Source organism: Felis catus, chromosome X (genome assembly GCF_018350175.1).
Source record: "Felis catus isolate Fca126 chromosome X, F.catus_Fca126_mat1.0, whole genome shotgun sequence".
Taxonomy (NCBI): domain Eukaryota; kingdom Metazoa; phylum Chordata; class Mammalia; order Carnivora; family Felidae; genus Felis; species Felis catus.
This window is the reverse complement of record NC_058386.1, coordinates 70,818,451-70,842,539: the sequence shown is the minus strand read 5'-3', so window position 1 is coordinate 70,842,539 and position 24,089 is coordinate 70,818,451. Positions and strand designations below refer to the sequence as shown.

The following is a 24,089-nucleotide window of genomic DNA, read 5'->3' as shown; positions in this document are numbered from 1 at the left end:
CTTTGACAAAGCAGGAAAGAATATCCAATGGAAAAAAACAGTCTCTTTAACAAATGGTGCTGGGAGAACTGGACAGCAACATGCAGATTGAAACTAGACCACTTTCTCACACCATTCACAAAAATAAACTCAAAATGGATAAAGGACCTGAATGTGAGACAGAAAACCATCAAAACCCTACAGGAGAAAGCAGAAAAGACCTCTCTGACCTCAGCCGTAGCGATCTCTTACTCGACACATCCCTAAAGGCAAGGGAATTAAAAGCAAAAGTGAATTACTGGGACCTTATGAAGACAAAAAGCTTCTGCACAGCAAAGGAAACAACCAACAAAACTAAAAGGCAACCAACGGAATGGGAAAAGATATTTGCAAATGACATATCGGACAAAGGGCTAGTATCCAAAATCTATAAAGAGCTCACCAAACTCCACACCTGAAAAACAAATAACCCAGTGAAGAAATGGGCAGAAAACATGAATAGACACTTCTCTAAAGAAGACATCCGGATGGCCAACAGACATATGAGAAGATGCTCAACGTCACTCCTTATCATGGAAATACAAATCAAAACCACACTCAGATATCACCTCACGCCAGTCAGAGTGGCCAAAATGAACAAATCAGGAGACTATAGATGCTGGAGAGGATGTGGAGAAACGGGAACCCTCTTGCACTGTTGGTGGGAATGCAAATTGGTGCAGCCACTCTGGAAAACAGTGTGGAGGTTCCTCAAAAAATTAAAAATAGACCTACCCTATGACCCAGCAATAGCGCTGCTTGGAATTAACATAAGGGATACAGGAGTACTGATGCATAGGGGCACTTGTACCTCAATGTTTATAGCAGCACTCTCAACAAGAGCCAAATTATGGAAAGAGCCTAAATGTCCATCAACTGATGAATGGATAAAGAAATTGTGGTTTATATACACAATGGAGTACTACGTGGCAATGAGAAAGAACGAAATATGGCCCTTTGTAGCAACATGGATGAAACTGGAGAGTGTGATGCTAAGTGAAATAAGCCATACAGATAAATACAGATACCTTATGGTTTCGCTCTTATGTGGATCCTGAGAAACTTAACAGAAACCCATGGGTAAGGGAAGGAAAAGAAAAAAGAGGTTAGAGTGGAAGACAGCCAAAGCATAAGAGACTGTTAAAATACTGAGAACAAACTGAGGGTTGATGGGGGGTGGGAGGGAGGGGAGAGTGGGTGATGAGTATTGAGGAGGGCACCTTTTGGGATGAGCACTGGGTGGTGTATGTAAACCAATTTGACAATAAACTTCATATATTGAAAAAAAGTGGATTCTAAATGAGAATGCTGTTAAGATAAGAGCACTTTTTACACAGCTTCATAATCTCTTCCTTTTATTTACAATCAAGATAGAACTAATGTAATCTAATTCAACAACCACAGTAAACAAACTTGATTTGTTTTGATTTACATTGTAAACAAAAATCTATGTTACACTAAAGAAAACTTTGGAGTGGAGGAAATTCATCACAGTAAAAACTGAGACACTAAAAGTATATGAAATAAATTAATATATCTTTTCAAATTAGTGCACATATCTTGACAAATTAGTATTTTTATTTTCTTTTGGTAAATACTCAGGATTGTGAATTACTGGATCATATGGTAATTCTATTTTTAATTTTTACAACAACCTCCATACTGTTTTTCACAGTGTCTGCACCAATTTACATTCCCAACAGCAGTGCACAAGAGTTCTCTTTTCTCCAAGTCCTTGCCAACACTTGTTATTTCTTGTCTTTCTGATACTAGCTATTTTAACTGGTGTGAGGTGAAATAAACAACAACAAAAAAGAACGGAAACAGACTCATAAATACAGAGGACAAACTGGTGGTTGCCAGTGTGTGTGTGTGTGGGGGGGGATAGGTAAAACAGGTGAAGGGAATTAAGAGTACAAACTTCCAGTTGTAAAATAAAGTCATGGGCTGTCAGGAGGTAGCAAGGGTGGTGGAGGGGCAACCCACGCAGCAAGGCAGAGTTGAGGGGCTTGTAAAAGCAGAGGGGCCAGACTCCATGTGTTGGGACAGCCAGCTAGACTTAACATCTGGAATATTAAAAGTCAATAGCTCTGCTCTCTGAGAGTGGGGAGGGCGAGAGGGCACTGGAAGTGAGAGTGGCTCAGCCGCTGAAGTCAGAGCTCAGCTCCAGGGAGAACAAAGGCAATGGCAAGCACCATCTCTCTCTCCTATCCCCCAGCCAAAACCCAAAGGGAATCAGTTCCTGTCACCGAACTTGCTTACACCTCAAAAACACCCAACACTGTGCTTCTGTGGATCCATCCCTCCCACCAGTCAGCCTCCCTCCCAGTGCTGCAGGGCCCCTTCCACAGGGGATCACCGACAGCAAAGCAAGCTAAGACTGCCTCTCCCGCCCCTGTGCACCTTGCAGATCCACACCGGCTAATATGCCAGATCCCATCAAAGCAGCACCACAAGACTGAGAGTGTGCAAGTAGCCCAGACAGGGGCCACACCACTCCACAGTGAGTCCTGCCCCTAGTAGAGAGGAAGGTAAGGTACACACCAGTCTGAATGTGGCCCCAGTGGTGGGCTGGAGGCAGACATTGGGTCTGACTGTAGCCCTGCCCACCAACACAAGTTACTCCAGACAGCACAGGGGATGTGCCCTGCAGTTGGGAGCCACTGCAGGAACTACTCAAAATGACAAAACGGAAGAACTCTCCTCAAAAGAAACTCCAGGAAGTAGCGACAGCTGAAGAATTGATCAAAAACGATTTAAGAAATATAACAGAAAAAAATTTAGATGAATAGTCATAAAATTAATCACTGGTCTTGAAAAAAGCATAGAAGACAGCAGAGAATCTATTGCTACAGAGATCAAGAGACTAAGAAATAGTCATGTGGAGCTAAAAAATGCTATAAATGAGGTGCAAAATAAAATGGAGGCAGCCATAACATGGATTGAAGAGGCAGAGGAGAGAATAGGTAAATTAGAAGATAAAATTATGGAAAAAGAGGAAGCTGCGTAAAAGAGAGATAAAAAATCCAGGAGTATGAGGGGAGAATTAGACAACTAAGTGATACAATAAAACAGAACAATATCCGTATCATAGGAATTTCAGAAGACCAAGACAGAGAGAAAGGGGCTGAAGGTGTAGTTGAACAAATAATAGTTGAGAATTTCCGTGATCTGGGGAAGGAAAAGGGCACTGATATCCAAGAGGCGCAGAGAAATCCCTTCAGACATAACTTGAATCGATTTGCAGGACATCTCATAGTGAAAATGGCAAACTACAAGCATAAAGAGAAAATTCTAAAAGCAGCTAGGGATAAACATGCTCTAACATATAAAGGGAGACCAATAGATCTAGTGAAAGACCTATCTACTGAAACTTGGCAGACCAGAAAGGAATGGCAGGAATACTTCAATGTGATGAACAGAAAAAAATATGCAGCTAAGAATCCTTTATCCAGTAAGTCTGTCATTCAGAATAGAAGGAGAGATAAAGGTCTTCCCAAACAAACAAAAACTGAAGGAATTTGTCACCACTAAACCAGCCCTACAAAAGATCTAAGGGGGATTATATGAGTAAAATGTTGCAAGGACCACAAAGTACCAGAGACATCACTACAAGCATGAAACCTACACACATCACAATAATTCTAAACTGATATCTTTCAAAAATAACACTGTAAATGGACTAAATGCGCCAACCAAAAGACATAGGGTATCAGAATGGATAAAAAAAAAAAACAGGACCCATCTATATGCTGTCTACAAGAGACTCATTTAGACCTGAGGACACCTTCAGATTGAAAGTGAGGGGGTGGAGAACTATCTGTCATGCTACTGGAAGTCAAAAGAAAGCTGGAGTAGCCATACTTATATCAGACAAACTAGATTTTAAATTAAATGTTGTGATAAGAGATGAAGAGGGGCATTATATAATAATTACAGGTCTATCCATCGGGAAGAGCTAACAATTATAAATGTCTATGCACTGAATACGGGAGCCCCCAAATATATAAAACCATTAATCGCAAACATAAGCAACCTTATTGATAGGAATGTGGTAATTACAGGGAATTTGATACCCCACTTACAACAATGGATAGATCATCTAGACACAGAGTCAGTAAAGAAACAAGGGCCCTGAGTGATACATTGGATCAGATGGCCTTGACAGATACATTTAGAATTCTGGACCCCAAAGCAACAGAATATACTTTCTTCTTGAGTGCACATGGAACGTTCTCCAAGATAGATTACATACTGGGTCACAAAACAGCCCTTCATAAGTATACAAGAATTGAGATCATACCATGCATACTTTCATATCACAATGCTATGAAACTTGAGATCAACCACAGGAAAATGCCTGGAAAACCTCCAAAAGCATGGAGGTTAAAGAACACCCTACTAAAGAAAAAATGGGTCAACCAGGAAATTAGAGAAGAAATTTAAAAATATATGGAAACAAATGAAAATGAAAATACAACATTCTAAACGTTTTGGGATGCAGCGAAGGCAGTCCTGAGAGGAAAATACATTGCAATCCAGGCCTATTTCAAGAAACAAGAAAAATCCCAAATACAAAATCTAAAAGCACATGGAAAGTAAATACAGGCAGAACAGCAAAGCACCCCAAACCCAGCAGAAGAAGAGAAATAATAAAGATCAGAGCAGAAATAAACAATATAGAATCTATAAAAACTGTAGAGCATATCAATGAAACCAAGAGTTGGTTTTTTGAAAAAACTAAACAAATTGATAAACCCCTAGCCAGGCTTCTCAAAAAGATAAGGAAGATGAGCCAAATAGGTAAAATCATGAGTGAAAATGGATTTATTACAACAAATTTCTCAGAAATGCAAGCAATTATCAGGGAATACTATGAAAAATTATATGCCAACAAACTGGACAACCCGGAAGAAATGGACAAATTTCTAAGCACGTACACACTTCCAAAACTCAAACAGGAAGAAATAGAAAACTTGAACACACCCATAATCAGTGAAGAAATTGTATCAGTAAAGTCTCCCAACAGACAAAAATCCTAGACAAGATGGCTTCCCAGGGGAGTTCTACCAAGCGTTTAAAGCAGAGATAATACCTATCCTTCTCAAGCTTTTCCAAAAAATAGAAAGGGAAGGAAAACTTCCAGACTCATTCTATGAAGCCAGAATTACTTTGATTGCTAAACCAGACAGAGACCCAGCAAAAAAAGAGAACTACAATCCAATATCCATGATGAATATGGATGCAAAAGTTCTCAATAAGATACTAGCAAATCAAATCCAACAGCATATAAAAAGAATTATTCACTATGATCAAGTGGTATTCATTCCTGGGCTGCAGGGCTTGTTCAATATTTGCAAATCAATCTCTGTGATACATCACATTAATAAAAGAAAAGAACCATATGATACTGTCAATCGATGCACAGAAAGCATTTGACAAAATTCAGCATCCTTTCTTTATAAAAACCCTCGAGAAAGTCAGGATAGAAGGAACATACTTAAACATCATCAAAGCCATTTATGAAAAGCCCACAGCTAATACCATCCTCAATGGGGAAAAACTGAGACCTTTACCCCCTGAGATCAGGAACATGACAGAGATGTCCACTCTCACTGCTGTTGCTTAACATAATGTGGGAGGTTCTAGCATCAGCAATCAGACAACAAAAGGAAATCAAAGGCATCAAAATTGCAGATGACATGATATTATACATGGAAAACCCAATAGACTCCACCAAAAGTCTAGTAGAACATGAATTCAGCAAAGTCGCAGGATACAAAATCAATGTACAGAAATCAGTTGCATTCTTATACACTGATAATAAAGCAACAGAAATACAAATAAAGAAGCTGATCCCATTCACAATTGCACCACGAAGCATAAAATACCTAGAAATAAGCCTAACCAAAGATATAAAAGATCTGTATGCTGAAAACTATAGAAAGCTTATGAAGGAAATTGAAGAAGATACAAAGAAATGGAAAAACATTCCATGCTCATGGATTGGAAGAATAAATATTGTTAAAATGTCACTACTACCCAAAGCGATTTACACATTCAATGCAATCCCAATCAAAATTGCACCAGCATTCTTCTCAAAGCTAGAACAAGCAATCCTAAAATTTGTATGGAACCACAGAAGACCCAGAATAGCCAATGTAATTTTGAAGAAGAAGACCAAAGAAGGAGGCATCACAATCCCAGACTTTAACCTCTACTACAAAGCTGTAATCAAGACAGCATGGTATTGGCACAAAAAGAGACACAGAGACTAATGGAAGAGAACAGAGACTCCAGAATTGGACCCACAAAAGTATGGCCAACTAATCTTTGACAAAGCAAGAAAGAATATCCAATGGAAAAAAGACAGTCACTTTAACAAATGGTGCTGGGAGAACTGGACAGCAACATGCATAAGAATGAAACTAGAACACTTTCTTACACCATTCAGAGAAATAAACTCAAAATGGATGAAGGACCTGAATGTGAGACAGGAAACCATCAAAATCCTAGAGAAGAAAGCAGGACAAAAACCTCTGTGACCCCAGCCGCAGCAATTTCTTACTTGACACATCCCCAAAGGCAAGGGAATTCAAAGCAAAAATGAACTATTGGGACCTCATGAAGATAAAAACCTTCCTCACTACAAAGGAAGCAATCAACAAAACTAAAAGGCAACCAACGGAATGGGAAAAGATATTTGCAAATGACATGGGACAAAGTGTTAGTACCCAAAATCTATGAAGAGCTCACCAAACTCCACACCCGAAAAACAAATAACCCAGTGAAGAAATGGGCAGAAAAGATGAATAGACACTTCTTTAAAGAAGACATCCAGATGGCCAACAGGCACATGAAAAGATGCTCAATGTCACTCCTCATCAGGGAAACAAATGAAAATCACACTCAGATACCACCTCACGCCAGTCAGAGTGGCTAAAATGATCAAATCAGGAGACTAGATGCTGGCGAGGATGTGGAAAAACGGGAACCCTCTTGCACTGTTGGTGGGAATGCAAACTGGTGCAGCCACTGTGGAAAACAGTATGGAGATTCCTCAAAAAATTAAAACTGCATCTCCCCTATGACCCAGCAATAGCACTGCTAGGAATTTACCCAAGGCATACAGGAATGCTGATACATAGGGTCACTTGTACCCTAATGTTTATAGCAGCACTGTCAACAATAGTCAAATTATGGAAAGAGCCTAGATATCCATCAACTGATGAATGGATAAAGAAATTGTGGTTTATATACACAATGAAATACTACGTGGCAGTGAGAAAGAATGAAATATGGTCTTTTGTAGCCACACGGATGGAAGTGGAGATTGTTATGGTAAGTGCAATGTCATACAGAGAAAGATAGATACCATATGTTTTCACTCTTATGTGGATCCTGAGAAACTTAACAGAAGACCATGGGGAAGGGGAAGGGAAAAAAACAAGTTAGAGAGGGAGGGAGCCAAACCATAAGAGACTCTTAAAAACAGAACAATCTGAGGGATGATGAGGGGTGGGATGGAGGGGAGGGTGGGTGATGGGTATTGAGGAGGGCACCTGTTGGAATGAGCAGTGGGTGTTGTATTGAAACCAATTTGACAATAAATTTCATATTAAAAAATAAAGTCATGGGGATGAAAAGCACATCATAGAGAATATAGCCAATCATATTGTAATAACTTTGTATGATGACAGATAACATCTTCACTTATCATTGTGAGTGCTGCGTAATGTATAGAATTGTCAAATCACTATGTGTACACCTGAAACTAATATAACATTGTATGCCAACTATGCTTCATTTAAGAAAAAAAGACCTTACAATTGGTGAATGGACATTAGAAGGAGCAACTCTTTAATGAGTTAAGAATAAAAAAATAATTGAAGTATTAAATATTTCAGAAATAAGAATTATGGATTTGGGAACAGTGGAGGTAAAATTTTACAGGAATTGTAAAAAAACCATAACTTTCTTCCTGGACATGTGATTTCCATAGCAGTAGCACCAGAATTTCCTCCCCTGTAATTCCCCACTCCAAATTCTAAAGTGATGAATAATGTCCTGTGTCTGCAAAAGACTACTTATCTTGCACTTGACTTATCTCCATAGGATCCCTAATCCAACAAAACTGTGATAGGATTAATGAATGTGTCATAAGGATTAATATTGGGAACATGAAGGAGTATATAGTGAGAAAGTAGTCCCAAAACTAAGTAGCAGACAGTTGTATTCCATCTGGCTTCAGAACACCAGCGAAAGCCCAAACCATTGTGTCTTAATCCTTCCAACACACACATGCACACATACATGCATTACAAATTCTTCTTTGAATTCCATCACGTTTTGGTCTCAGATACACGTTCAAGTGGCTGAGGATTACCCTCCTCACCAATTTCATAAAATTTTCTAACCTTAAGTTATTCACACCAATGGAAAGAAGCTTTGACTACCTTCTATTTTTTTTGGAATCTGCATCATATTCATGTTCCTTCTATGAACATGAATATTTGAGAGCCAACTGCACTATTTAGCTACAGACCCAGCGTTTCCTTCTCCTATCTAAGCTTCTCTTTTCATGAGACCTTTTGCTGAGCACTGAGATCTGATAATCTTTAAAAAAGAGAGACTTGGCATGACCTTTCATAAAATATATGATTATAATTATACCTATCTGTGATAAATATCTGATGTGTGATTGTTTGCAGGACCCTAGGGAAAAAAAACAGCTGAGAACATGCTTGGGTGTGGCACACTATGAGCTAATTACTAACATTTTCTCTGGAAATCTCCCTTAATGTGGTAGAACATACTAGTTGGAAAGAAATTTCTAATGAAGTGTTTAGTAGGACAAAGCCAGTTCTTGCACTTAAGAACTCATTCCAAAGAATAGTGTTCCAAGTAGTTCCTTACTAAAATATTTATTTGCTATATCTTATGAAGGTTATGTGTTAATATTTAACTACTAAGAGAATATGCCAATTTTTAAAATTTTGGTATTCTAAGAGCTATTCTGAACATTGAAGAAATATTACACCTTAGTTCAAAATTTAGGAAAATTAGAAAATTTTCAGACGTGTAGAAGAAATTGATTGACTTCTGGTGTTATTTTCAATAGTATTTGAGTCAAAGATAATTTCTCAACGCTCTGTTTTCAATATCCTTATGGGCAACCATTCTACTTAATCCATGTCACTGCAACAAACCTGAATCATTCCAAAATAGCCTTCAGTCAACTTCCTTTTTCAAATCAAACAGAAACATTAATTAAAAATAAAACATCTTTCCCCCATCTGTGAGGTTGAATTTTATTTTTTAGGATAGATTTCTTTCAAGCTCTTTCTAACTAAACACAGTATTTGATTATATTTGTGCCTTTAATCTGTGTGTCAGTGCTAAAATGAATCATTTGACTGCTTTCAAAGTAAGTGCCTTTGCAGTGACTTTTAGAAGTTAATAAAACTATACTATGGATAAGACACTAGAAAAAGAGGCTAGATAAATACTATCTTTAGAGATGAGTTCTTTCAGCAATTCCTTGAAAACAGTAATTTCCATGATGAGGAAAAATTAATGGTGTTTTCTTTCTTATTAAGTATAGCACATAAAACACTTAATGCAGCAGCATATTCCTTGTGGCTACTTAGGTCAAGATGATGATAATAATGACTATTTCTTCTGCAGGAGGCTTTCCCTGTAATAACCTTAAAAACTCACCTTTCATTTTGGACCATTTCTCCTAGTGAACACTTATAATTAGCATAGGTTGACATATATGTTTTTCTCTACACATCTGTGTATATTAATATCTCATTAGTTTGTCTTCTCCTTTCCTTTAAGATTATAAAAAATTAGGTGAAGAGATATGTTTTATATAAAACATTTAACAAATGGTAGTATTTATGCCTGATTGAGTAGCATCCATTTCAATCAATATGTATGGTCTCTTGAAAGAACAAAATCTATGTTTCTTTCCCTTGGCAAAGTTAAAATGAGGTGGGCACACTCATACCCTGATGGTAGATGTGCAATTTTGAGTATTTTCCAAGGGCAAATCAAAAATATTTTTGACAAAATAACATATACTTTATTACCTACTTCTGTTAATTTAATCTAAGAACATAATTAGGAAAAGCACAAAGGCTTCTTTATAGGAATATTTATCAAAGTTGTTTATAATATCAAAGTTAATGTTTAACAATAAAATATCTATTAAAGTATGATACAGTTTTATTACATGGCTATTAAAATTTTTAAATGTAATATGTATTGGCATTGAAATGTTTTTGAAATATGGCTAGATGAAAAGCAAGTAACAAGATAATATGTTCAGATGATACTATTTGTTTTTTAAATCTCTATGAATTTACATAAAAGACTGGAATAACATTTGTCTTTAGGAAATTGACTTATGGATGATTTATGTTATTTTTTCCTTCCTATATTTTTCTAGTTTTCTTCAATAAGTATGCATTACTTTAGAAATTAGGGCTGAAAATATAGCAATATATATAATATCAATCCTCTCCTTTATAAAGGCTACCAAGGAATAGTAAGTGAAATGAGAAGTAGGTAAAAGCTACTTGATTTCTCATATGTATGCTGGATGGTTGCTACCTTTAGTCTCTGATTTCCTCATTCAAGCCAGGCTCCTGAGAAATGCCTCACTGGCCACATGTCTGCCAAATGCAATCTATTCCTGGGTAGATTCTTGTCCCAAAGCTTGCTTGTTTTCCTGCCATGGTTAACTAGGCTGGTCAATAAAATCCCCTCTACTGCCATTCCTAAAGTCATTAAAGCTAAAGGAGACCTCTGGCAAGGAAAACTTGTTTTCTTTCCTTTTGGATTCTCCTTCCCCACTCTGGAGAGTTAAAGGCACTAACTGGACAGAATAAACCTCAGGTTATCAAATTAACCTGTTCCTGTATTACTATTCAAGGAATCAAGAAAGTAGAAAAGAAAGCTTTTTATAATTCTTACCATAAGAACAGGAAAGAAAGGAGGACACACACCATGTCACACCACTCATATTTCCCAGAGAAAAAGTTTTTTAACTGTTGAAAATGTGATGAAATTATCAAAGTACCTGAATTCAGGGACTTAAAGTACATCACACTTCTCCTTGTTCTGTGAGGGTATGAAGATTACATTTTCAAAAAGATAATGATAAAAACTGAGCCTTCTTACATCTGTGTAACCATTTTAACTACACCGATAATGTGTGTGGCACATCATAAAATCCATACTCACATATCATGTGTTGTACTAACTTGGGGAGGAAGTTGCATGTGAAAATCAGGGAATGTCTGTTACTCTCTCTAATACTCCAAATGGTATTTTTCCACATCATGTTACTCTTTTCATTACTATAATGGTTCTTTTAAAGCTGCCTACTTTTTAACTCCTTGATGCATGTGCCAGGGCCTCTGAAGGGATTGGAACAAAGACAGTGAATATGGGGCCAAGAAATAATTCAACATGGTAAACCTTTGGTAAAAAAAAAAGAGTCCTAAAAGTACATCTTTAAAATTACCAGTTCTGGAATCTGGGGGAAGATTGCAGAGTAGAAGGACCTTGAGCTCTCCCTGCCCGATATTTACAACTACATATCATCTACATCCAAGTCTATAAATTGGAAAGCAATCTGAAGACTGGCAGAACAAACTCCACAACTGAATATACAGAAGACACTGCATCTGAAAGGGTATGAATGTTTATGAAAACTGTTGTGCTTTCCTTTTCATTTGTTTCTATATATTTTTAAATTTCTTCTTTAATTGCCTGGTTGACCCATTCATTCTTTAGCAGAATGTAATTTAACCCCCATGAATTTGGAGGTTTTCTAAACTTTTTCCTGTGGTTGATTTCAAGTTTCATAGCATTGTGATCTGAAAATGTATATGGTATGATCTCAATTCTTTTATATTTATTGAGGGATGTTTTGTAACCCAGTATTTGATCTATCTTGGAGAATGTTCCATGTGCACTCGAGAAGAATGTGTATTCTGCTGCTTTAGGATGAAAAATTCTGAATATATCTGTCAAGTCCATCTGATCCAGTGTATCATTCAGGGGCATTGTTTCTTTATTGATTTTCTGTCTGGACGATCTCTCCATTGCTGAAAGTATTAAAGTCCCTTTTAATTACCACATTCTTACCAATAAGATTCCTTATGTTTGTGATTAATTGTTTTATATATTTGGGGGCTTCTAAATTCGGTGCATAAACGGTTAAAATTGTTAACTCTTCTTGAAGGATAGACCCCATAATTGTGATATAATGCTCTTCTTCATCTTTTGTTACACCCTTTAGTTTAAAATCTAGTTTGTCTGCTATAAGTATGGCTACTCCAGCTTTCTTTTGACTTCCAGTAGCATGATAGATAGTTCTCCATCCCCTCACTTTCAATCTGAAGGTGTCCTCAGGTCTAAAATGGGTGTCTTGTAGACAGCAAATAGATGGGTCTTGTTTTTTTTTTTTTATTATCCAATCTGGTACCCTATGTCTTTTGATTGGAGCATTTCGTCCATTTACATTCAGTGTTATTATTGAAAGATATGGGTGTACGGTCATTGTGTTATCTGTAGGTTTTGTGCTTGTAGTGATGTCTCTGGCCCTTTGTGGTCTTTGAAACATTCCACTCAGAGTCCCGCTTATGATCTCTTGTAGGGCTGTTTTAGTGGTGATGAATTACTTCAGTTTTTCTTTGTCTGAGAAAACCTTTATTTCTCTTTGTATTCTGAATGACAGGTTTGCTGGATAAAGGATTTTTGGCTGCACATTTTTCCTATTCAGAACATTGAAAATTTCCTGCCATTCCTTTCTGGCCTGCCAAATTTCAGTAGATAGTTCTGCTATTACATTTATGTGTCTACCCTTGTACATTAAGGCCTGTTTGTCCCCAGCTGCTTTCAGAAATCTCTCTTTATCTTTGTATTTTTCCAGTTTCACTATGATGTGATGTGCAGAAGATCAATTCAAGCTATGTCTGAAGGGAGTTTTCTGTGCTAATGCTGCTTCTTTGAATTTGCAATTCTATATATTCACCACAGAGCTTGACAAAAAGAGGGCTCAACCTTTGTTTTTACAATTATAGTCTAATGTTTTCCTCAGTCATTTTACCTATGTTCATAAACCACTGATTATTTTTACAAAATCATGAAGATATTGGCACCCTGTATCTTCTATTTGGTGCATGAGTTGGAATAGTGGGAACTACCCTAAATGTTCTAATCCATGCCAAACTAGATCAATCCAGGGCCATACTGTAAGATGACAAAATTTATAATGTAATTGTGACTGCCCACACATATTCATAATAATTTTTCTTTATAATATTGTCTATTATAATTGGAGGGTTTGGAAAGTGATTAGTACCACTAATAATTGGAACATCTGATATACCATTTCTCTGAATCAACAATAAAAGCTTCTGACTATTACCACCATCATTTGTACTCTTACATCATCCATAGTTAAAACAGGTTCAGGAACCGGTTGGACTGTATATCCTCCTCTAGCTGGCAATCCAGCACACACAGGAGCATCACTAGATCTATTTTTCCCCTCTACTTAGCAGGTGTATCCTCAATTTTAGTGGCTATCAACTTCATTACTATATCAACATGAAACCACCTGCTATATCCCAATATAAAACACCTTTATTCATTTGTTTTGTCCTAATTACAGCTGTTCTACTTCTGTCACTTTCAGTTTTAGCAACTGGAATTGCTATGTTACTAACAGAACACAACCTAAGTACCACATTTTTTGACCCTACAGAAATATGAGACACTATTTTGTAACAACTATATTGATATATTGATTCTTCTGGCACCCTGAAGTGTATATCCTAATTTTACCCGATTTGGGAATGATTGCACATATTATTACCTATTATTCAGGGGGAAAAAAAGAACCCTTTGTATATATAGAAATAGTTTCAGCCATAAGTCCATCAGATTCCTAGCTTTCATTGCATGAGCTCACCATATATTTACTGTAGGCATGAATGCCAACACATGAGCATACCTTACATCAGCCTTTGTAATTATTGCTATCCAAACAGGAGTAAAAGTATTTAGTTGACTAACAACCTTTCATGGAGGTGACATCAAATGATCACCAGGCATGCTATGAGTCCTGGGTTTTATCTATTTATTCACAGTGGGGGGCTTAACAGGAATTGTATTAGCTAATTCATTCCTAGATATTCTCCTCCATGACACATATTATATAGTAGCACATTTCCACTATGTCTTATCAATAGAAGCAGTATTTGCTATTATTGGAAGTTTCATTCATTGATTCCCTCTATTTTCAGTCTGCACACTTAATTTTACTTAGGCATAATTATATTTCTTGAGGTTGATATAATCTTCTTCCCACAACACTTTCTTGACTTATCAAGAATACATTCATGCTATTCCAATTATCCAGATGTGTACATAACATGAAATACCTTCTCATAAACAGGCTCATTCATCTCATCACCACAGTTATATTAATAATCTTTATAGTTTGAGAAGCTTTTGCATCCAAATGAGAACTAGCAATGGTAGAGGCGATTAATTCTAACTTCAAATGACTACTCTGATGCCGTCCTCCATCTCACATATTTGAAGAATCCACTTGCATAAGTCTAAAATAAGAAAGGAAGGAATCAAAACTTCTCAAACTTGTTTCAAGCCAACACCATAACCATTACGTTTTTCTCAATAATGAGATGTTATTAAAAATTACAAAACTTTGTCAAAGTTAAATTATAGGTTGAAGTCCTGTATATTTCTATGGCATACCCCTTTCAATTAGGTTTCTAAGATGTGACATCTCCAATGATAAAAGAATACTTACATTTTCATGACAACATGCTGATGATCATCTTAATCAGCTCTTTATTACTTTATATTATTTCATTAATACTAACAACTAAATGGGGGCCCCTGGGTGGCTCAGTCAGTTAAGCATCCAGCTCTTTGTTTCAACCCAGGTAATGATCACAGTTCATGAGTTTGAGCCCCACATGAGGCTCAATAATGACAGTGAAGAGCCTGCTTGGAATGATCTCTCCCTCTCTCTCTGCCCTTCCCCACTTGTTATCTCTCTCTCTCTCTCTCTCTCTCTCTCTCTCTCAAAATAAATATATAAACTTAAAAAAATACTAAAAGGTAAATGTCACACCCCCTCGAGGAAGATGGCAGTGTAGGAGGACACTGGGCTCACCGTGTCCTGCTGATTGCTTAGATCCCACCCACATATATATAATTTACCCAGAAAAATACCAGAAGACTAGCTGAACGGACTCTCCAGAGCCAAGCATAGATGAGAGGCCCATGGAAGATGGTAGCAAGGGTGGAAAGGCAGTGCGCACTACATGGACTGGTGGGAGGGAGCCAGGGCGGTGGAGGGGCAGCCAGCCCACCCAGCAAGGCAGAGCCCCTGAATCTGGCTTGCAAAAGTGGAGGGGCGGGACAGAGTGTGTTCTGACAGCCAGTAGGACTTAACCTCTGGAATATTATAAGTCAACAGCTCTGCTCGGAGAGCCGGGGGGCTAAAGGATATTGGGAGAGAGAGTTGTTGAGCCCCAGAGGACAGAGCTCAGCTTAGTGGGGAACAAAGGTGCTGTGAAGGGCCATCTCCCTCGCCCATCCCCCAGCCAAAATCCCAAAGGGAACCAGTTCCCGTCACGGAACTTGCATGCACCGTGCAAACACCCAATGTTGTGCTTCTGTGGATCCATCCCTCCGATGGGTCTGCCTCCCTTCTGCTGCCGCAGAGCCCCTCCTGAAGCAGACCACTGAAGGCAAAGCGAACTGAGCCTGCCCCTCCTGTCCCTGTGCACCTTGCAGGTCTACCCCGGCTAATATGCCAGATCCAATCAAAACAGCACCACAAGCCTGGCAGTGTGCAAGTAGCCCAGAGAGAGGCCCCACCACTCCACAGTGAGTCCTGCCCTGGGAGAGGGGAGGATAAGGTACACACCAGTCTGAGTGCGGCCCCAGGGTGGGCTGGGGGAAGACATCAGGTCTGACTGCAGCCCTGCCCACCAATGCAACTTACTCCAGACAGCACAGGGGAAGAGCCCTGCAGTTACCCACCACTCCACGGACTATCCAAAATGATGAAATGGAAGAATTCTCCTCAAAAGAAACTCCAGGACATAGCGACAGCTAATGAACTGATCAAAAATGATTTAAGCAATATAGCAGAAAATGAATTTAAAATAATAGTCACAAAATTAATCAATGGCCTTGAAAAAAGTATAGAGGACAGCAGAGAATCTATTACTACAGAGATCAAGGGACTAAGAAACAGTCAGTAGGAGCTAAAAAATGCTATAAATGAGCTGCAAAATAAAATGGAGGTGACCACAGCTCGGATTGAAGAGGCAGAGGAAAGAATAGGTGAATTATAAGATAAAATTATGTAAAAAGAAGAAACTGAGAAAAAGAAATAAAAAAAATCCAGGAGTATGAGGGGAGACTTAGAGAACTAAGCGACATAATTAAATTAAATAATATATGCATAATTGGTATTCCAGAGGAGGAAGAGAGAGGGAAAGGTGCTGAAGGGGTACTTGAAGAAATAATAGCTGTGAAGTTCCCAGATCTGGGGAAGGAAAAAGTCATTAAAATCCAAGAGGCACAGAGAACTCCCTTCAGACGTAACTTGAATTGATCTTCTGCACAACATATAATAGTGAAACTGGCAAAATACAAGGATAAAGAGAAAATTCTGAAAGCAGCAAGGGGTAAACAGGCTCTGACCTATAAAGGGAGACTGAGAAGACTCGTGATGTATCTGTCTACTGAAATTTGGCAGGCCAGAAAGGAATGGCAGGAAACCTTCAATGTGATGAACAGAAAAAATATGCAGCTGAGAATCCTTTATCCAGCAAGTCTGTCATTTAGAAAAGAAGGAGGAATAAAGGTCTTCCCAAACAAACAAAACTGAAGGAATTCATCGCCACTAAACCAGCCCTACAAGAGATCCTAAAGGGGATCCTGTGAGACAAAGTCCCAGAAACCTCGCTACAAGCATGAAAATAGACATCACAATGACTCTAAACCCATATCTTTCTAAAATAACACTGAATGCAAATGGACTAAATGTGCCAACCAAAAGACATAGGGTATCAGAATGGATAAAAAAAATAGGACCCATCTACTTGCTGTCTACAAGAGACTCATTTTAGACCTGAGGACACCTTCAGATTGAAAGTGAGGGGATGGGAAATTATCTATCATGCTACTGAAAGTCAAAAGAAAGCTGGAGTAGCCATACTTATATCAGACAAACTAGATTTAAATTAAAGGCTGTAACAAGAGATGAAGAAGGGCATTCTATAATAATTACAGGTCTATCCATCAGGAAGAGCTAACAATTATAAATGTCTATGCGCCGAATACAGGAGCCCCCAAATATATATAAAAAATTAATCACATACATAAACAACCTTATGGATAAGAATGTGGTAATTTCAGGGTACTTTAATACTCCACTTACAACATTGGATAGATCATCTAACACAGGATCAATAAAGAAAGAAGGGCCCTGAATGATACATTGGATCAGACGGACTTGACAGATGTATTTAGAAGTCTGCATCCCAAAGCAACAGAATATATGTTCTTCTCCAGTGCACATGCAATATTCTCCAAGATAGATCACATCCTGGGTCACAAAACAGCCCTTCATAAGTATACAAGAATTGAGATCATACCGTGCACACTTTCAGACCACAATGCTATGAAGCTTGAAATCAACCACAGGAAAAAGTCTGGAAAACCTCCAAAAGCATGGAGGTTAAAGAACATCCTAAAAAAGAATGAATGAGTCAACCAGGCAATTAGAGAAGAAATTAAAAATATATGGAAACAAATGAAAATGAAAATACAACAATCTAAACGCTTTGGGATGCAGCAAAGGCAGTCCTGAGAGAAAAATACATTGCAATCCAGGCCTATCTCAAGAAACAAGAAAAATCCCAAATACAAAATCTAAAATCACATGGAAAGGAAATACAGGAAGAATAGCAAAGACACCCCAAACCAAGAGAAGAAGATAAATAATAAAGATAAGAGCAGAAATAAACAATATAGAATCTAAAAAAACTATAGAGCAGATCAATGAAACCAAGAGTTGGTTTTTTGAAAAAATACACAAAACTGATAAACCTCTAGACAGGCTAGAGGTTTCAAAAATAAAAGGGAGATGACCCAAATAGATAAAATCATGAATGAAAATGGAATTATTACAACCAATCCCTCAGAAATACAAGCAATTATCAGGGAATACTATGAAAAATTATATGCCAACAAACTGGACAACCTGGAAGAAATGGACAAATTCCTCAGCACCCACACACTTCTAAAACTCAAACAGGAAGAAAAAGAAAACTTGAACAGAACCATAAACAGCAAAGAAATTGAATCAGTTATCAATAATCTCCCAACAAATTAACAGTCCAGGACCAGATGGCTTCCCTGGGGAAGTCTACCAGAAATTTAAAGCAGAGATAATACCTATACTTCTGAAGTTGTTTCAAAAAATAGAAAGGGAAGGAAAACTTCCAGACTCGTTCTATGAAATCAGAGTTATTTTGATTCATAAACCAAACAGAGACCCAGGAAAAAAAAGAGAACTACAGGCCAATATCCCTGATGAATATGCATGCAAAAATTCTCAATAAGATACTAGCAAATCAAGTTCAACAGCATATAAATGAATTCTTCACCATGACAAAGTGGGATTCATTCCTGGGCTGCAGGACAGGTTCAACATTCACAAATCAATCAATGTAATACATCACATTAATAAAAGGAAAGAAAAGAACCATATGATCCTGTCAATCGATGAAGAAAAACCATTTAACAAAATTCAGCCACGTTTCTTAATAAAAACCTTTGAGAAACTCAGGATAGAAGGAACATACTTAAACATCATAAAAGCCATTTATGAAAAGCCCACAGCTAATATCATCCTCAATGGGAAAAACTGAGAGCTTTCTCCCTGAGATCAGGAACATGACAGTGATGTCCACTCTCACCGCTGTTGTTTAACATAGTGTTGGAGGTTCTAGCATCAGCAATTAGACAACAAAAGGAAATCAAAGGCATCAATATTGGCAAAGATGAATTCAAGCTTTCACTTTTTGCAGATGACATGATATTATACATGGAAAACCCAATAGACTCTACCAAAAGTTTGCTAGAACTGATACATGAATTCAGCAAAGTCGCAGGATACAAAATCAATGTACAGAAACCAGTTGCATTCTTATACACCAATAATGAAGCAACAGAAAGACAAATAAAGAAACTGATCCCATTCACAACTGCACCAAGAAGCATAAAATACCTAGGAATAAATCTAACCAAAGATGTAAAAGATCTGTATGCTGAAAACTATAGAAAGCTTATGAAGGAAATTGAAGAAGATACAAAGAAATGGAAAAACGTTCCCTGCTCATGGATTGGAAGAATAAATATTGTTAAAATGTCAATACTACCCAAAGCGATCTACACATTGAATGCAATCCCAATCAAAATTGCACCAGCATTCTTCTCGAAGATAGAACAAGCAATCCTACAATTTGTATGGAACCACAAAAGGCCCCGAATAGCCAAAGTAATTTTGAAGAAGAAGACCAAAGCAGGAGGCATCACAATCCCAGACTTTAGCCTCTACTACAAAGCTATCATCATCAAGACAGCACGGTATTGGCACAAAAACAGACACATAGACGAATGGAATATAATAGAGACTCCAGAATTGGACCCACAAAAGTATGGCCAACAACTCTGACAAAACAGGAAAAAATATCCAATGGAAAAAAAGACAGTCTCTTTAACAAATGGTACTGGGAAAACTGGACAGCAACATGCATAAGAATGAAACTAGACCACTTTCTTACACCATTCACACAAACAAACTCAAAATGGATAAAGGACCTGAATGTGAGACAGGAAACCATCAAAACCCTAGAGGAGAAAGCAGGGAAAACCTCTCCAACTTCAGCCTCAGCAATTTCTTACTTGACACATCCCCAAAGGCAAGGGAATTCAAAGCAAAAATGAACTATTGGGACCTCATGAAGATAAAAAGCTTCTGCACTGAAAAGGAAACAATCAACAAAACTAAAAGGCAACCAACAGAATGGGAAAACATATTTGCAAATGACATATCGGACAAAGGGCTAGTATCCAAAATCTATAAAGAGCTCACAAACTCCACACCCAAAAAAACAAATAATCCAGTGAAGAAATGGGCAGAAAACATGAATAGACACTTCTCTAAAGAAGACACCCAGATGGCCAACAGGCACATGAAAAGATGCTCAACGTCGCTCCTCATCGGGGAAATACAAATCAAAACCACACTCAGATATCACCTCACGACAGTCAGTGGCTAAAATGAACAAAACAGGAGACAATTGATGCTGGCGAGGATGTGGAGAAACGGGAACCCTCTTGCACTGTTGGTGGGAATGCGAATTGGTGCAGCCACTCTTATTGTTTATTCTAATGCTATCTGCTCTAGTACTATTCTCACCTGACCTCTTAGGAGACTCAGACAATTACAACCCTGCCAACCCTTTAAATACCCCATCACGTATTAAGCCTGAATGATTCTTATTTGTCTATGCGATCCTCTGCTCCATCCCTAATATATTAGGAGGTGTACTAGCCCTACTTAATCTTTTCTATCTTAATTCTAGTATTCATTCCCATACTTCAGACATCAAAACAGTGAAGTATAATATTTGGACCCCTATAAATGCTTATTCTGATTATTAATAGCAGACTTACTAACACTAACATAAATTGGAGGACAGCCAGCTGAATGTTCATTTATCACTATCAGTCAACTAACATAAATTCTATACTTTTACATTAACCTAATTCTTATGCCATTGCAACTGTAATTGGAAACAACCTTAGGGCACCTGGGCGGCTCAGTTGGTTGAACGTCTGACTTTGATTCAGGTCATGATCTCATGGTTCGTGAGTTTGAGTCTCACATCAGGCATGCTGCTGTCAGCCTACCAGCGCAGAACCTGCTTTGGATCCTCTGTCTCCCTATCTCTAGCCCTCCCCTGCTTGCACTCTCCCAAAACTAAACACAATTAAAAATAAATAAATAGATAAATAAAACAACTTCATAAAATGAAGAGTTTTTGTAGCATATTCTCCCTAGGGCTCAAGGATGAAACAGCAGTTCTACCATCAGCACCCAAACCTGACACACACAAAAAAATGACAAGTGTTGACAAGGATATTGAAAAATTGGAACATTCATACACTACTGGTGGGAATGTAACATGGTATGGCGACTTTGGGAGATAGTTTGATAGCTTCTCAAAAATGTAAACATATAATTACCTATCCCAGTAATTTCACCTACAGGTCTCTATGCTGCCCCCCCAAAATAAAAATACAAATGTTCACACAAAAATGCACCAAGTGTTTTTATTAACATTATTTTGGCAGCTCCCAAGTGGAAACAGCCCAATTGTTCAACTCATGAATGGACAAACAAAATGAGGTATATTCATTATAAAATCTAACATTCAACCATGAAAATGAATGACATACTGATAAATTCTAGCACAATGATGAGCCTTGAAAAGGTTATGCTAAGTGAAAGAAACCAGAAACAAAAGGCATGCAAAATTTTTTTGATATGAAATTTCCAGAATAGGAAAATCCATAAATATAGAAAACAGATTCAGTGTTGCCAAGGTTTGGGGGTAATAGGGAGTGACTAATAATGAGTACAGGTTTCATTTTAGGGGTGATGAAAGTTTTGGAATTGGAAGGCAGTGATGGTTGCACACCTCCTAGAATATACTAAAAACCACCTAATTGTACACTTTAAATGGGTAAATATTTTTATCTCAATAAAAAGAAAATGTATGGAGACACAGTAGATTGGGGGTGGCTTGGGGCTGAGGGTGAGAAGAGGAAGTATCTGTAAATGGATGGGGGATTGGGGAGGTTGGTAGAAATATTCTAAAATTAGATTTTGGTGATAAATGCATAACTGTACATTTATTTAAAAACTACTGAATTGTGCACTTCAAATGAATGAATTTTATTATATGTAAATTATACCTCAATAAAACTATTTTTTAAAAAGATATGAATGTCTGGTCTGCTCCTAGGGGTATATTGGGGGTATGTTCTAGTTATCAGTAATTTCTAAAAATTCCCCTGGTGATTGTAACATGCAGCTGCAATTGAAAACCATTTTATTAAATCATGGCTTCTGAGTTAAAGAATTGATTGATCTTGCAATGGCAATTCTCACGGCTGATAAAATTCCTGGTACCCTCACTAATACTGCACCCTCATCTTACCCTACTTGCTATTTACACAGAATTAATTCATTCATTCAATAGTAATTTATTAGGCATCTAATGTGTGCCAGGTGCTGATCTGGTCACCAAAAACACAACTGATATTCTAGTGGGATACAGAGACAATGTGAACATCAAATTGCCATATGATGTGATAGGGGTAAGTGAGGTATATACTAGATCCATAAGTCCAGGGAAAGGATGACTAACTCAGCCAGACATGCTACTTACAGTCAAATGATGAAGCAGATATGAAAATTAATAATTAAAATACAGTATCCTAAGAATTGTTATAGCTTAATCATTCACAAAAGGCAATATGAGCACCAAGTCTTTCTGGGAGTCTTAGGGAAAGCTTTACAAAGATTACATTTGAAGTCAATATTTAAAAAGGAGAAATAATTTGCCAAGAGAAAGGGGTGGGGAATGAAGGAGAATGACTAGCATTCACTGAGGGTTTACTACAAACCAATTATTGTTCTGAATTTTTTATATATGTTCTTAGTGAGCTTCAGAAACTTTTGCAATTACACAATTAAATTGTAAGACCAAACTTTGAACCTATGTGGTCTGAATATAGATCCCCAAATCAACCACTACACTATTATAGGCTGGGATTCTGGTAGCTAACAATATAACCTCTGTGGAAAGGCAACTAAAGTGTGAACAATTTTAACAAACACCAAAATGTCCACTTAAGTTGTGACCACATCTTAATTGAGGGTTGATTTGATCCACTGTTATTAATTTATAGTGGGTGAAAAAGTTTTGTATAATTTGGGTAATTCCTATATTCTTCAATTCCTGTGACTCCAAGATATAAAGAGGCTGAAAAAAATAGGATGTATATTTGAATTACTAGAAAAGAATCTCTGTTAACTCTTGGCAGTGTTAACTGTCCTTTGAATATCTTACTTGAGAAGCTTGAGAATAGGATACATCCTGTAAATTATGGCTAGAGAAGAAATAGCCATCAACATCTATAGGAGGAAAGATCAATAATAAACTCATTCAAATATTGATATTGGTCCCTGGAATAATCCTTTTTTAGAACCTGGTTACCTCCTTCAGAGGGAGAGAGAGAATCCCAAGCAGACCCTGGGCTTTCAGCAAGGAACCCCATGCAGTGTCGGTCCCATGACCTTGAGATCATGAACTGAGCCGAAATCAAGAGTCGGATGCTTAACCGACCAAGCCACTCAGGTGTACCTTTCATTACTCATTTATCAGTTCTTTTTTCTGTCTGATTTTATTGCCACCCAATTAGTTTGAGACCATAGGCCTTAAAATATGGCTGAATCTACTCTTTTATGAGACAGTGATCTGAGCTTAAGCAAATGCTATTTTTGAAATGTAATGATCAACTCTTAGAACATAATTTAAGAGGGTTATTAAAAAATTTGCATGCACAATCCATGTAAAAGTTATGACTACACAATCTGGGGGGAAAAAGGGAGTGCTGTTGTTCACTTTCTCCTTGGAAGACTGCATCTATGTTTTTTGTGGATATACTCACTGAGACCCACTGAAAGGATTGCTGTTTTTCTCCCTACTGGATCAACTAAATGAGGTAGGTCCAATTCAATGCCAAATTGAAGATTCCTGTAATAATTTCCACCCTCTTTTCATGATGTTTTAATATGTTCGACTTTTTTTTTTAGAGTAGTGAGAAACTAGAATCCTTTAATTATTTTTGGGCTAGGTGGA

The 24,089-nt window shown here is 37.5% G+C and overlaps 1 pseudogene; it reads left to right on the top strand.

Annotated features, from left to right (window-relative positions):
* Nucleotides 1–13,146: 13,146 nt before the first annotated feature.
* LOC111558734 lies at nt 13,147–14,567 on the top strand (annotated as a pseudogene).
* Nucleotides 14,568–24,089: the final 9,522 nt, after the last annotated feature.